This window comes from Protopterus annectens, chromosome 9.part0 (assembly GCF_019279795.1).
Source record: "Protopterus annectens isolate FY-2018-M chromosome 9.part0, PAN1.0, whole genome shotgun sequence".
Lineage (NCBI taxonomy): Eukaryota > Metazoa > Chordata > Ceratodontiformes > Protopteridae > Protopterus > Protopterus annectens.
In genome coordinates, this window is record NC_056743.1 from 1,467,522,128 (window position 1) to 1,467,535,300 (window position 13,173).

A 13,173-nucleotide genomic window follows, 5' to 3' on the forward strand; every position below is an offset into this window, starting at 1 on the left:
AGGGTTATCTGTAGCAGCTCACAGTTTGCGTTGCAGTCATGGCTGATGTTAGCTGCACATGGATGATCACAGAGGTATCATGTTGCCCCACTAACATGGAGGTGTAGGTATCCCTGATGAATATGGATACACCCCCTCCATGTCTGTGCCAGTCCATGTTCATTGCCTGAAATGTGTGTTATGGGTTGTAGTCTAGTAGTGGCAGTGTGCTCACAGGAGCCTTATACAGGTCCCAGTCACAGAACAGATGTAGATGTTGTCCATACTGAGGGGTGCTGTGAGTTTGTGCATGTTGTGAGTACTACCCCTGGTGCTGAGTAGCCTAACCCTCATTGATTCCGCTATTGTGCAGTTCATGGAGGTGAGATTCACCTCTGAGACCTGCCTAAAAATGGCACCATGGGGGTGTCAATAGCCTTGCCTACCATTCCAAAGCCTTAGGCTGACACATGCAAGTTGGTATGGCATTATTGCAGGCATGTTTCCATCTGTGCTTGTGTCCTATCTTTCCTGTAGGTAACCTACTGGTAAGCAGTACAAAGCCTAAAACCTATACAAGTCCACTAGCTTCCAAGATAGGCTTTTGGAGCGATTATGTAGCAGTAGTCTGTATACTCTTGCTGTACTTAACTGTTGTCTGACTACATGGTGATTTTACACTGTATATTGTGATCAGAAAACTCTTGTTAATCACATATGATGTTGGAGATGGCCTGCACTGTAGAGGTTCACAGATAGGTAGTAGGCTATCTGCCCAAGGGCATTTAGAAGCATAGCTACAGTGTGGTGGCTTTATCTGCACCATTGATGAAGTAACTGAGCCTTTGTCAAGCATAGCCAATGAAGTGATTCCAGGCAGAGTTGCTGGAAGCTGTTGAAGACTGGGGTGCTGTAGGGTGATAGGGGCACATAGTTATCTCAAAAGGGCATGTTAACATGACAACCCAACAGCATTCCATTTCCCCAACAGGTCTTGCAGTTATAAATCTGGAGTGGCTCCCCCACACCCTGACTTGTATGTTTCTGGGACACATGATCCGAGGGGTGTATATACTGTTGGCCAGTCACGCATCAAGGTTTCCCCTGAAGTGTGTCAGTGAGGGGCTATGCCAAATGTAGTTAGGATGTTAATGTATAGTCTCTCAATTCATGTGTTATGTCGGTATTCCGAGAAGCTCACTGGGTGTGGGTGGCTCCGCCTGTTGTGTAGCCAAGCTTACACATAGGATTCATGGACATAGGAAATAGGCAGAAGGAACGTTAATGTCAATAGTGTAATGGCTACAGCATTTGCATAATATGTGTGCATTCGTGGTTCAAATGCCAATAAAGTCAGAGATGTTTTGCATGTTACATAGAATAGGTAGTATTCCACAGAATAATAAACATTTGGAACACACATAAACCCATGTGGGCTGGAGAGTACAGTTAACAGACAATGTAATGTTGTGTAAGCACATAGTGAGATGTTATGTCACTGAAATGTATATATCCTGAGTAGTTAGCAGAATGGCCATATTTGTGTGCACAGGTTGTAGGATGTAAAGTTTGTTTAACTGTGTACAACCGCTGGTATAATATCGCATGGACACCTTTAAACCTGCTTACAACTGCTTAAATTCACCTTATTCTTTAGCAAAATATGTCTAATACATCGCAAGTGTTGAACCCTGGACCATGCACACCATAGTCATGGGACCTACCACTAAGCCATCTAATCTGCATACATGGTAAGTGATCATTAGACTATACCTTATACAACAGTCATTTCACAGTACAGACCACAAATGGGGCAGTCACTTTGTGTACATATGTACAGTACATTGTAATGTACTGTAATGTGTGAATCAACATATACAAGTCTAAATATGTATGTGTTAAAAATTAATACTAAATATATATATATATATATATATATATATATATATCTATATATATATATATATATATATATATATATATATATATATATATATACGCACAAAACTAAATAACTAAATCAGTCCACCACTGTTAACGAAAGAACAGACTGCAAACCTCTTAATTAACGTTTTCGTTCCTTTAATCTCTAGAACTTCATCAGAAATGCACCCATACTGAAAACCATAGTTTTTTATATCATAAAATTGATCACATGTCATGAAACATAACCAATAAACTGTCATCATCTTGTTTAAAAAAATCATGCTTTTTAAAAATTGTGTACATATGTATGTAAAAAAATTATATATTTGATCAATACAGTATATTAACTAACAAATAACCACAATAAATAAAGTGCAGATTTAAAATTTGTGCATAGCTAAAAAGCACTTGATGTTAATAACATCATTCAAACCTGGTGGCTCATCTGCTCTCAGCTTAATTTGCCAAACAGATTCCTTGCATTCTAATAATGTTTTAAAATCACCACTAAATAAACTGTCATCAACCTTCTCTAATACTGAGAAGATGAACTTTTTGAATGAGCTGCAGTTTAAGGAATGCTTGGCTAGGCATTTGTTAAGTCTTTTTCTTTATAGCTGAATTGTGTTCATAAATACGTTATTCAAATTTCTTATAGTTTTACCTATGTAGAAATGATCACGAGACACACTGTGCCACATAAACTATATTGTTAGTTTTACAAGTAAAGTGCCCCTTTGTCTTAAATTCTTTACTTAAATGTTTTAAAAAAACACTGGATGTGCCACTAACAAACCTGCACTGTTTGCAGCTGTTACAAGGATATGTACCTGAATTACTTATAAAGTGTGTTTGCAAATTGTCTCCCCTTTCCAAAATCATCTTTATATTAGTTACTTTTTTATACGTAAACACAGGGCATGTACCTAAGATTTTAGCTAGGTCATGATTGCCCAAAATAATCTTCCAATTATCTGTAACTATCCCTTTGATGAATTCCATTTCATTACTAATAGGTAATGGAAAAGACAGAACAAACCTGTTGGCTAATTTTCTTTTTTCTCAACTATATCAGCTGTCAATGTGTTGGTAAGAATAGGGCTCGCTTTGTTTTTTCCCAAAAGGTTGACTTCTTTAATAATACAGTCTAACCAGCTTGTTTCATAACCTCTCTTGATAAAGAAACGTTTTAAATCACAGGTTTCACTATAAAACCTGTCATTTTCGCTGGTCAGTCTACTGAGCCTGATAAATTGGCCCTTAACTACTCCTTTTTTCATATGCTTAGGATGTAAACTCTGAAAATGCAAATATTGATTAACAAATGTAGGTTTCCTGTAAATTCTGCTACTAAATCTATGCTCAATTGGGTCTATGGTCAAATACAAGTCCAAAAAAGCTATACTCTTCCCAAAATTTCCAAAAGTAAAATTTAAAAAACTAGTGGTAGTGTTAAGCTGTGCTAGAAACATTCTGAAACTTTCTTCATTTCCCCTCCACACAAAAATCAAATCATCTATATATCTTCTATAGAAAATTATTTTTTGATCCATAATATGTGGAACTAAAAACTTTGCCTCCCAAAAGGACATTACCAAATTGGCAAAGCTAGGTGCCACTCTGGACCCCATAGCTACGCCAGATTTTTGTTTGTACAAATTGCCATCAAACTTGAAAAAATTGTTGTCAAGTACCATTTCCATGAGGCAACTGCATGTGTTAATTAAAGTGTTGTCAAGACCTATATGTCTACTTAAATAGTCCCTCATAAATTCTATACCTTCATTTTGATCAATACTGGTATAAAGAGACTCAACATCAAGAGAGGCAAAGTTTAAATTGTCATCAGCTCTATTTAATTTAGTTTCTTTTAATAACTCTAACAAATGCCAAGAGTCTCTTAAATAAAATCTAGATTTTTGCACTATGGGATTCAGGATGTCATCCAACCATACTGAAATTGTTTCAGTTTTACTACCTGAAGCTGAAATGATAGGTCTAAATTTTAAATCCCCCTCACTCTTGTGCAATTTTGGTATTCCAAACATTTTGGCCATTTTGGGAAACTCTGTGTACAAGAAAGTATAAATGTTGTAATCAATACTACCTTCACTGAATAAGTCAAATAAATGACTGTCTAGCTTGCCAAAACTATCTTGTACTACTCTATTATCTACTTGAACATAATTATGAATATCCGCCAACATATTGTTAATGCTTTTAGTATATTCACATTGATCCATAATCACTATTGTTCCACCCTTGTCTGCCTTCATTATTCGTTGTTTCTTATTTTTAGCCATGAAATCCAAGGCTAAAAGTTCTCCTTCAGACAAGTTAGACTCATAAGTGATATTCCTACCAATGTGCCTAAAATCATTTTCACATTGTTTATTAAACACAGCCAAGGTAGTGTTGAGCAAAGGGTTGTAAGTACTTTTACATAACTATTTTATCTAGCTTTTCACCTAACACAGTGTTGTCAAATATAAATTTTAAATTTAACTTCCTACATTACAGTTTGAGATCAACAACAAGTTTTGTTGTGTCACAGAAATTGTTGGGAATGAATGTGAAACCCTTTTCAAGACAGAAATCATGTTGTCAGTTAAAACAGTGTTAGTTAAATTAACAAAGTTCATTTGAAAGTCTAATATTTCTTCCTCCCTTTGTTCTCCCTTTGTTCCTCGTTTGTACCTTGTTGGTCCACTTGGGAGTTTTTGACTCCAGCACTGTCCATTAAAAAAGGACCTTTGATCTGGTTATCACTCATTACTTCAGTATTATTGTCCTTTTGAAAAAAGTCCAAACTGTTGACTTCATTGTCATTAACTGAAACAACAGAATTAGTGGACTTAGAAACCACTGTGTTTGATTTAGAAACATTGGTTTTATTACTGTTGTTTCCTGAAATGCTGCCTGCGTTGTTTGCAGAAAAAACGACAGCATTTCCTTTAAATTGTGCAGATTTTAAAGTATAAGCTTTTTGTGCTGCATAGGCTGCTAAATCTCTCCGTAATTTGCCTTGTCAAAGTTTTAAAAGCATCAGAAGTTCTGATGTTTTTGTCCAAGTTTTCTAAATCAATTTTCATTTTGGCAATTTCATCATGATAATGTTCAACCAACAAACCCATATATTGTATGCCCACATTGTTGAATATGTCCACAAGTTTAGAAAACAACGCATCCCCTTCAGTAACACAATTAGGATACTTAAATGTTCTGAGACCCAACGGCACACATTTAAGTCTAATATTTTCTTCCAGGTACATAACTTCAAACTGTAATGATACTAACTTGATAGTAATCTTTTCTAATTTAAAAATATTTTTTTTACAAGCTTCATAATTGTCATTACTGACTTCAGCGTTAGCATTACCTACATTGCGCTGATTCTGTACTCCTTCACCAACAAAAAAAGGATTTGCGTTGTCATCTACGACCAAACTGTTGATAAATCCAACAGAAGGAATTGTAATTTAAGTTCCTTCGAACTCTGTGCGCTTGTCCTTCATCATCATTTGAAGCCAAAGCCACTAACCGTTTAGCTGTACTTCCAGATACAATAGGGTTAATTATAACCTCACGTCTCTCACTTCCTGGTTCAACGGCTCGAGTCTTTCCTGCATTGTTGCCTCCACCAAATTGGGATGAAAGAGCCTGCCGAACGGCTCCTGCTATAATCCCCGTCATCTGGTCTTGGAAATCAGCGCCCAGCTCAGGGAATGGATGAGTGCTTAGGTTCAACAAAATGTCTTGTGAATCTTCCATTAAAAACGTGATGTACTTAAAAAACACTTGAAAAAGTACACGCACAAAACTAAATAACTAAATCAGTCCACCACTGTTAACGAAAGAACAGACTGCAAACCTCTTAATTAACGTTTTCGTTCCTTTAATCTCTAGAACTTCATCAGAAATGCACCCATACTGAAAACCATAGTTTTTATATCATAAAATTAATCACATGTCATGAAACATAACCAATAAACTGTCATCATCTTGTTTAAAAAAATCATGCTTTTTAAAAATTGTGTACATATGTATGTAAAAAAATTATATATTTGATCAATACAGTATATTAACTAACAAATAACCACAATAAATAAAGTGCAGATTTAAAATTTGTGCATAGCTAAAAAGCACTTGATGTTAATAACATCATTCAAACCTGGTGGCTCATCTGCTCTCAGCTTAATTTGCCAAACAGATTCCTTGCATTCTAATAATGTTTTATAATCACCACTAAATAAACTGTCATCAACCTTCTCTAATACTGAGAAGATGAACTTTTTGAATGAGCTGCAGTTTAAGGAATGCTTGGCTAGGGCATTTGTTAAGTCTTTTTTCTTTATAGCTGAATTGTGTTCATAAATACGTTTATTCAAATTTCTTATAGTTTTACCTATGTAGAAATGATCACATGAGACACACTGTGCCACATAAACTATATTGTTAGTTTTACAAGTAAAGTGTAGCTTTGTCTTAAATTCTTTACTTAAATGTTTTAAAAAAACACTGGATGTGCCACTAACAAACCTGCACTGTTTGCAGCTGTTACAAGGATATGTGCCTGAATTACTTATAAAGTGTGTTTGCAAATTGTCTCCCCTTTCCAAAATCATCTTTATATTAGTTACTTTTTTATACGTAAACACAGGGCATGTACCTAAGATTTTAGCTAGGTCATGATTGCCCAAAATAATCTTCCAATTATCTGTAACTATCCCTTTGATGATTTCCATCTCATTACTAATGGGTAATGGAAAAGACAGAACAAACCTGTTGGCTAATGTTTCTTTTTCTCAACTATATCAGCTGTCAATGTGTTGGTAAGAATAGGGCTCGCTTTGTTTTTTCTCAAAAGGTTGACTTCTTTAATAATACAGTCTAATCAGCTTGTTTCATAACCTCTCTCGATAAAGAAACGTTTTAAATCACAGGTTTCACTATAAAACCTGTCATTTTCGCTGGTCAGTCTACTGAGCCTGATAAATTGGCCATTAACTACTCCTTTTTTCATATGCTTAGGATGTAAACTCTGAAAATGCAAATATTGATTAACAAATGTAGGTTTCCTGTAAATGCTGCTACTAAATCTATGCTCAATTGGGTCTATGGTCAAATACAAGTCCAAAAAAGCTATACTCTTCCCAAAATTTCCAAAAGTAAAATTTAAAAAACTAGTGGTAGTGTTAAGCTGTGCTAGAAACATTCTGAAACTTTCTTCATTTCCCCTCCATACAAAAATCAAATCATCTATATATCTTCTATAGAAAATTATTTTTTGATCCATAATATGTGGAACTAAAAACTTTGCCTCCCAAGAGGACATTACCAAATTGGCAAAGCTAGGTGCCACTCTGGACCCCATAGCTTCACTTGATTTTTGTTTGTACAAATTGCCATCAAACTTGAAAAATTGTTGTCAAGTACCATTTCCATGAGGCAACTGCATGTGTTAATTAAAGTGTTGTCAAGACCTATATGTCTACTTAAATAGTCCCTCATAAATTCTATACCTTCATTTTGATCAATACTGGTATAAAGAGACTCAACATCAAGAGAGGCAAAGTTTAAATTGTCATCAGCTCTATTTAATTTAGTTTCTTTTAATAACTCTAACAAATGCCAAGAGTCTCTTAAATAAAATCTAGATTTTTGCACTATGGGATTCAGGATGTCATCCAACCATACTGAAATTGTTTCAGTTTTACTACCTGAAGCTGAAATGATAGGTCTAAATTTTAAATCCCCCTCACTCTTGTGCAATTTTGGTATTCCAAATTTTGTCCATTTTGGGAAACTCTGTGTACAAGAAAGTATAAATGTTGTAATCAATACTATCTTCACTGAATAAGTCAAATAAATGACTGTCTAGCTTGCCAAAACTATCTTGTACTACTCTATTATTTACTTGAACATAATTATGAATATCCGCCAACATATTGTTAATGCTTTTAGTATATTCACATTGATCCATAATCACTGTTGTTCCACCCTTGCCTGCCTTCATTATTCGTTGTTTCTTAGTTTTAGCCATGAAATCCAAGGCTAAAAGTTCTCCTTCAGACAAGTTAGACTCATAAGTGATATTCCTACCAATGTGCCTAAAATCATTTTCACATTGTTTATTAAACACAGCCAAGGTAGTGTTGAGCAAAGGGTTGTAAGTACTTTTTACATAACTATTTTTATCTAGCTTTTCACCTAACACAGTGTTGTCAAATATAAATTTTAAATTTAACTTCCTACAATACAGTTTGAGATCAACAACAAGTTTTGTTGTGTCACAGAAATTGTTGGGAATGAATGTGAAACCCTTTTTCAAGACAGAAATCATGTTGTCAGTTAAAACAGTGTTAGTTAAATTAACAAAGTTCATTTGAAAGTCTAATATTTCTTCCTCCCCTTTGTTCTCCCTTTGTTCCTCGTTTGTACCTTGTTGGTCCACTTGGGAGTTTTTTTGACTCCAGCACTGTCCATTAAAAAAGGACCTTTGATCTGGTTATCACTCATTACTTCAGTATTATTGTCCTTTTGAAAAAAGTCCAAACTGTTGACTTCATTGCCATTAACTGAAACAACAGAATTAGTGGACTTAGAAACCACTGTGTTTGATTTAGAAACATTGGTTTTATTACTGTTGTTTCCTGAAATGCTGTCTGCGTTGTTTGCAGAAAAAACGACAGCATTTCCTTTAAATTGTGCAGATTTTAAAGTATAAGCTTTTTGTGCTGCATAGGCTGCTAAATCTCTCCATAATTTGCCTTGTTTTCTTGAAATCACGGACAGCCTGTGTCTCTTGACCTTAGCTTCAATGCTTAAATATACTGAAGCCAAAGTTTTAAAAGCATCAGAAGTTCTGATGTTTTTGTCCAAGTTTTCTAAATCAATTTTCATTTTGGCAATTTCATCACGATAATGTTCAACCAACAAACCCATATATTGTATGCCCACGTTGTTGAATATGTCCACAAGTTTAGAAAACAACGCATCCCTTCAGTAACACAATTAGGATACTTAAATGTTCTGAGACCCACCGGCACACGTTTAAGTCTAATATTTTCTTCCAGGTACATAACTTCTAACTGTAATGATACTAAATTGATAGTAATCTTTTCTAATTTAAAAATATTTTCTTTACAAGCTTCATAATTGTCATTACTGACTTCAGCGTTAGCATTACCTACATTGCGCTGATTCTGTACTCCTTCACCAACAAAAAAAGGATTCGCGTTGTCATCTACGACCAAACTCTTGATAAATCCAACAGAAGGAATTGTAATTTCGTTTAGGTTCCTTCGAACTCTGTGCGCTTGTCCTTCATCGTCATTTGAAGCCAAAGCCACTAACCGTTTAGCTGTACTTCCGGATACAATAGGGTTAATTATAACCTCACGTCTCTCACTTCCTGGTTCAATGGCTCGAGTCTCTCCTGCGTTGTTGCCTCCACCAAATTGGGACGAAAGAGCCTGCCGAACGGCTCCTGCTATAATCCCCGTCATCTGGTCTTGGAAATCAGCGCCCAGCTCAGGAACTGGATGGGTGCTTAGGTTCAACAAAATGTCTTGTGAATCTTCCATTAAAACGTGATGTACTTAAAACACTTGAAAAAGCACACGCACAAAACTAAATAACTAAATCAGTCCACCACTGTTAACGAAAGAACAGACTGCAAACCTCTTAATTAACGTTTTCGTTCCTTTAATCTCTAGAACTTCATCAGAAATGCACCCATACTGAAAACCATAGTTTTTATATCATAAAATTGATCACATGTCATGAAACATAACCAATAAACTGTCATCATCTTGTTTAAAAAAATCATGCTTTTTAAAAATTGTGTACATATGTATGTAAAAAAATTATATATTTGATCAATACAGTATATTAACTAACAAATAACCACAATAAATAAAGTGCAGATTTAAAATTTGTGCATAGCTAAAAAGCACTTGATGTTAATAACATCATTCAAACCTGGTGGCACATCTGCTCTCAGATTAATTTGCCAAACAGATTCCTTGCATTCTAATAATGTTTTAAAATCACCACTAAATAAACTGTCATCAACCTTCTCTAATACTGAGAAGATGAACTTTTTGAATGAGCTGCAGTTTAAGGAATGCTTGGCTAGGGCATTTGTTAAGTCTTTTTTCTTTATAGCTGAATTGTGTTCATAAATACGTTTATTCAAATTTCTTATAGTTTTACCTATGTAGAAATGATCACGAGACACACTGTGCCACATAAACTATATTGTTAGTTTTACAAGTAAAGTGTCCCTTTGTCTTAAATTCTTTACTTAAATGTTTTAAAAAAACACTGGATGTGCCACTAACAAACCTGCACTGTTTGCAGCTGTTACAAGGATATGTACCTGAATTACTTATAAAGTGTGTTTGCAAATTGTCTCCCCTTTCCAAAATCATCTTTATATTAGTTACTTTTTTATACGTAAACACAGGGCATGTACCTAAGATTTTAGCTAGGTCATGATTGCCCAAAATAATCTTCCAATTATCTGTAACTATCCCTTTGATGATTTCCATTTCATTACTAATAGGTAATGGAAAAGACAGAACAAACCTGTTGGCTAATGTTTCTTTTTTCTCAACTATATCAGCTGTCAATGTGTTGGTAAGAATAGGGCTCGCTTTGTTTTTTCTCAAAAGGTTGACTTCTTTAATAATACAGTCTAACCAGCTTATTTCATAACCTCTCTTGATAAAGAAACGTTTTAAATCACAGGTTTCACTATAAAACCTGTCATTTTCGCTGGTCAGTCTACTGAGCCTGATAACTTGGCCCTTAACTACTCCTTTTTTCATATGCTTAGGATGTAAACTCTGAAAATGCAAATATTGATTAACAAATGTAGGTTTCCTGTAAATTCTGCTACTAAATCTATGCTCAATTGGGTCTATGGTCAAATACAAGTCCAAAAAAGCTATACTCTTCCCAAAATTTCCAAAAGTAAAATTTAAAAAACTAGTGGTAGTGTTAAGCTGTGCTAGAAACATTCTGAAAATTTCTTCATTTCCCCTCCACACAAAAATCAAATCATCTATATATCTTCTATAGAAAATTATTTTTTGATCCATAATATGTGGAACTAAAAACTTTGCCTCCCAAGAGGACATTACCAAATTGGCAAAGCTAGGTGCCACTCTGGACCCCATAGCTACAGATTTTTGTTTGTACAAATTGCCATCAAACTTGAAAAAATTGTTGTCAAGTACCATTTCCATGAGGCAACTGCATGTGTTAATTAAAGTGTTGTCAAGACCTATATGTCTACTTAAATAGTCCCTCATAAATTATATACCTTCATTTTGATCAATACTGGTATAAAGAGACTCAACATCAAGAGAGGCAAAGTTTAAATTGTCATCAGCTCTATTTAATTTAGTTTCTTTTAATAACTCTAACAAATGCCAAGAGTCTCTTAAATAAAATCTAGATTTTTGCACTATGGGATTCAGGATGTCATCCAACCATACTGAAATTGTTTTAGTTTTACTACCTGAAGCTGAAATGATAGGTCTAAATTTTAAATCCCCCTCACTCTCGTGCAATTTTGGTATTCCAAACATTTTGGCCATTTTGGGAAACTCTGTGTACAAGAAAGTATAAATGTTGTAATCAATACTACCTTCACTGAATAAGTCAAATAAATGACTGTCTAGCTTGCCAAAACTATCTTGTACTACTCTATTATCTACTTGAACATAATTATGAATATCCGCCAACATATTGTTAATGCTTTTAGTATATTCACATTGATCCATAATCACTATTGTTCCACCCTTGCCTGCCTTCATTATTCGTTGTTTCTTATTTTTAGCCATGAAATCCAAGGCTAAAAGTGCTCCTTCAGACAAGTTAGACTCATAAGTGATATTCCTACCAATGTGCCTAAAATCATTTTCACATTGTTTATTAAACACAGCCAAGGTAGTGTTGAGCAAAGGGTTGTAAGTACTTTTTACATAACTATTTTTATCTTGCTTTTCACCTAACACAGTGTTATCAAATATAAATTTTAAATTTAACTTCCTACAATACAGTTTGAGATCAACAACAAGTTTTGTTGTGTCACAGAAATTGTTGGGAATGAATGTGAAACCCTTTTTCAAGACAGAAATCATGTTGTCAGTTAAAACAGTGTTAGTTAAATTAACAAAGTTCATTTGAAAGTCTAATATTTCTTCCTCCCCTTTGTTCTCCCCTTGTTCCTCATTTGTACCTTGTTGGTCCACTTGGGAGTTTTTTTGACTCCAGCACTGTCCATTAAAAAAGGACCTTTGATCTGGTTATCACTCATTACTTCAGTATTATTGTCCTTTTGAAAAAAGTCCAAACTGTTGACTTCATTGTCATTAACTGAAACAACAGAATTAGTGGACTTAGAAACCACTGTGTTTGATTTAGAAACATTGGTTTTATTACTGTTGTTTCCTGAAATGCTGCCTGCGTTGTTTGCAGAAAAAAACGACAGCATTTCCTTTAAATTGTGCAGATTTTAAAGTATAAGCTTTTTGTGCTGCATAGGCTGCTAAATCTCTCCGTAATTTGCCTTGTTTTCTTGAAATCACAGACAGCCTGTGTCTCTTGACCTTAGCTTCAATGCTTAAATATACTGAAGCCAAAGTTTTAAAAGCATCAGAAGTTCTGATGTTTTTGTCCAAGTTTTCTAAATCAATTTTCATTTTGGCAATTTCATCACGATAATGTTCAACCAACAAACCCATATATTGTATGCCCACGTTGTTGAATATGTCCACAAGTTTAGAAAACAACGCATCCCCTTCAGTAACACAATTAGGATACTTAAATGCTCTGAGACCCAACGACACACATTTAAGTCTAATATTTTCTTCCAGGTACATAACTTCTAACTGTAATGATACTAACTTGATAGTAATCTTTTCTAATTTAAACATATTTTCTTTACAAGCTTCATAATTGTCATTACTGACTTCAGCGTTAGCATTACCTACATTGCGCTGATTCTGTACTCCTTCACCAACAAAAAAAGGATTTGCGTTGTCATCTACGACCAAACTCTTGATAAATCCAACAGAAGGAATTGTAATTTCGTTTAAGTTCCTTCGAACTCTGTGCGCTTGTCCTTCATCGTCATTTGAAGCCAAAGCCACTAACCGTTTAGCTGTACTTCCAGATACAATAGGGTTAATTATAACCTCACGTCTCTCACTTCCTGGTTCAATGGCTCGAGTCTCTCCTGCGTTGTTGCCTCCA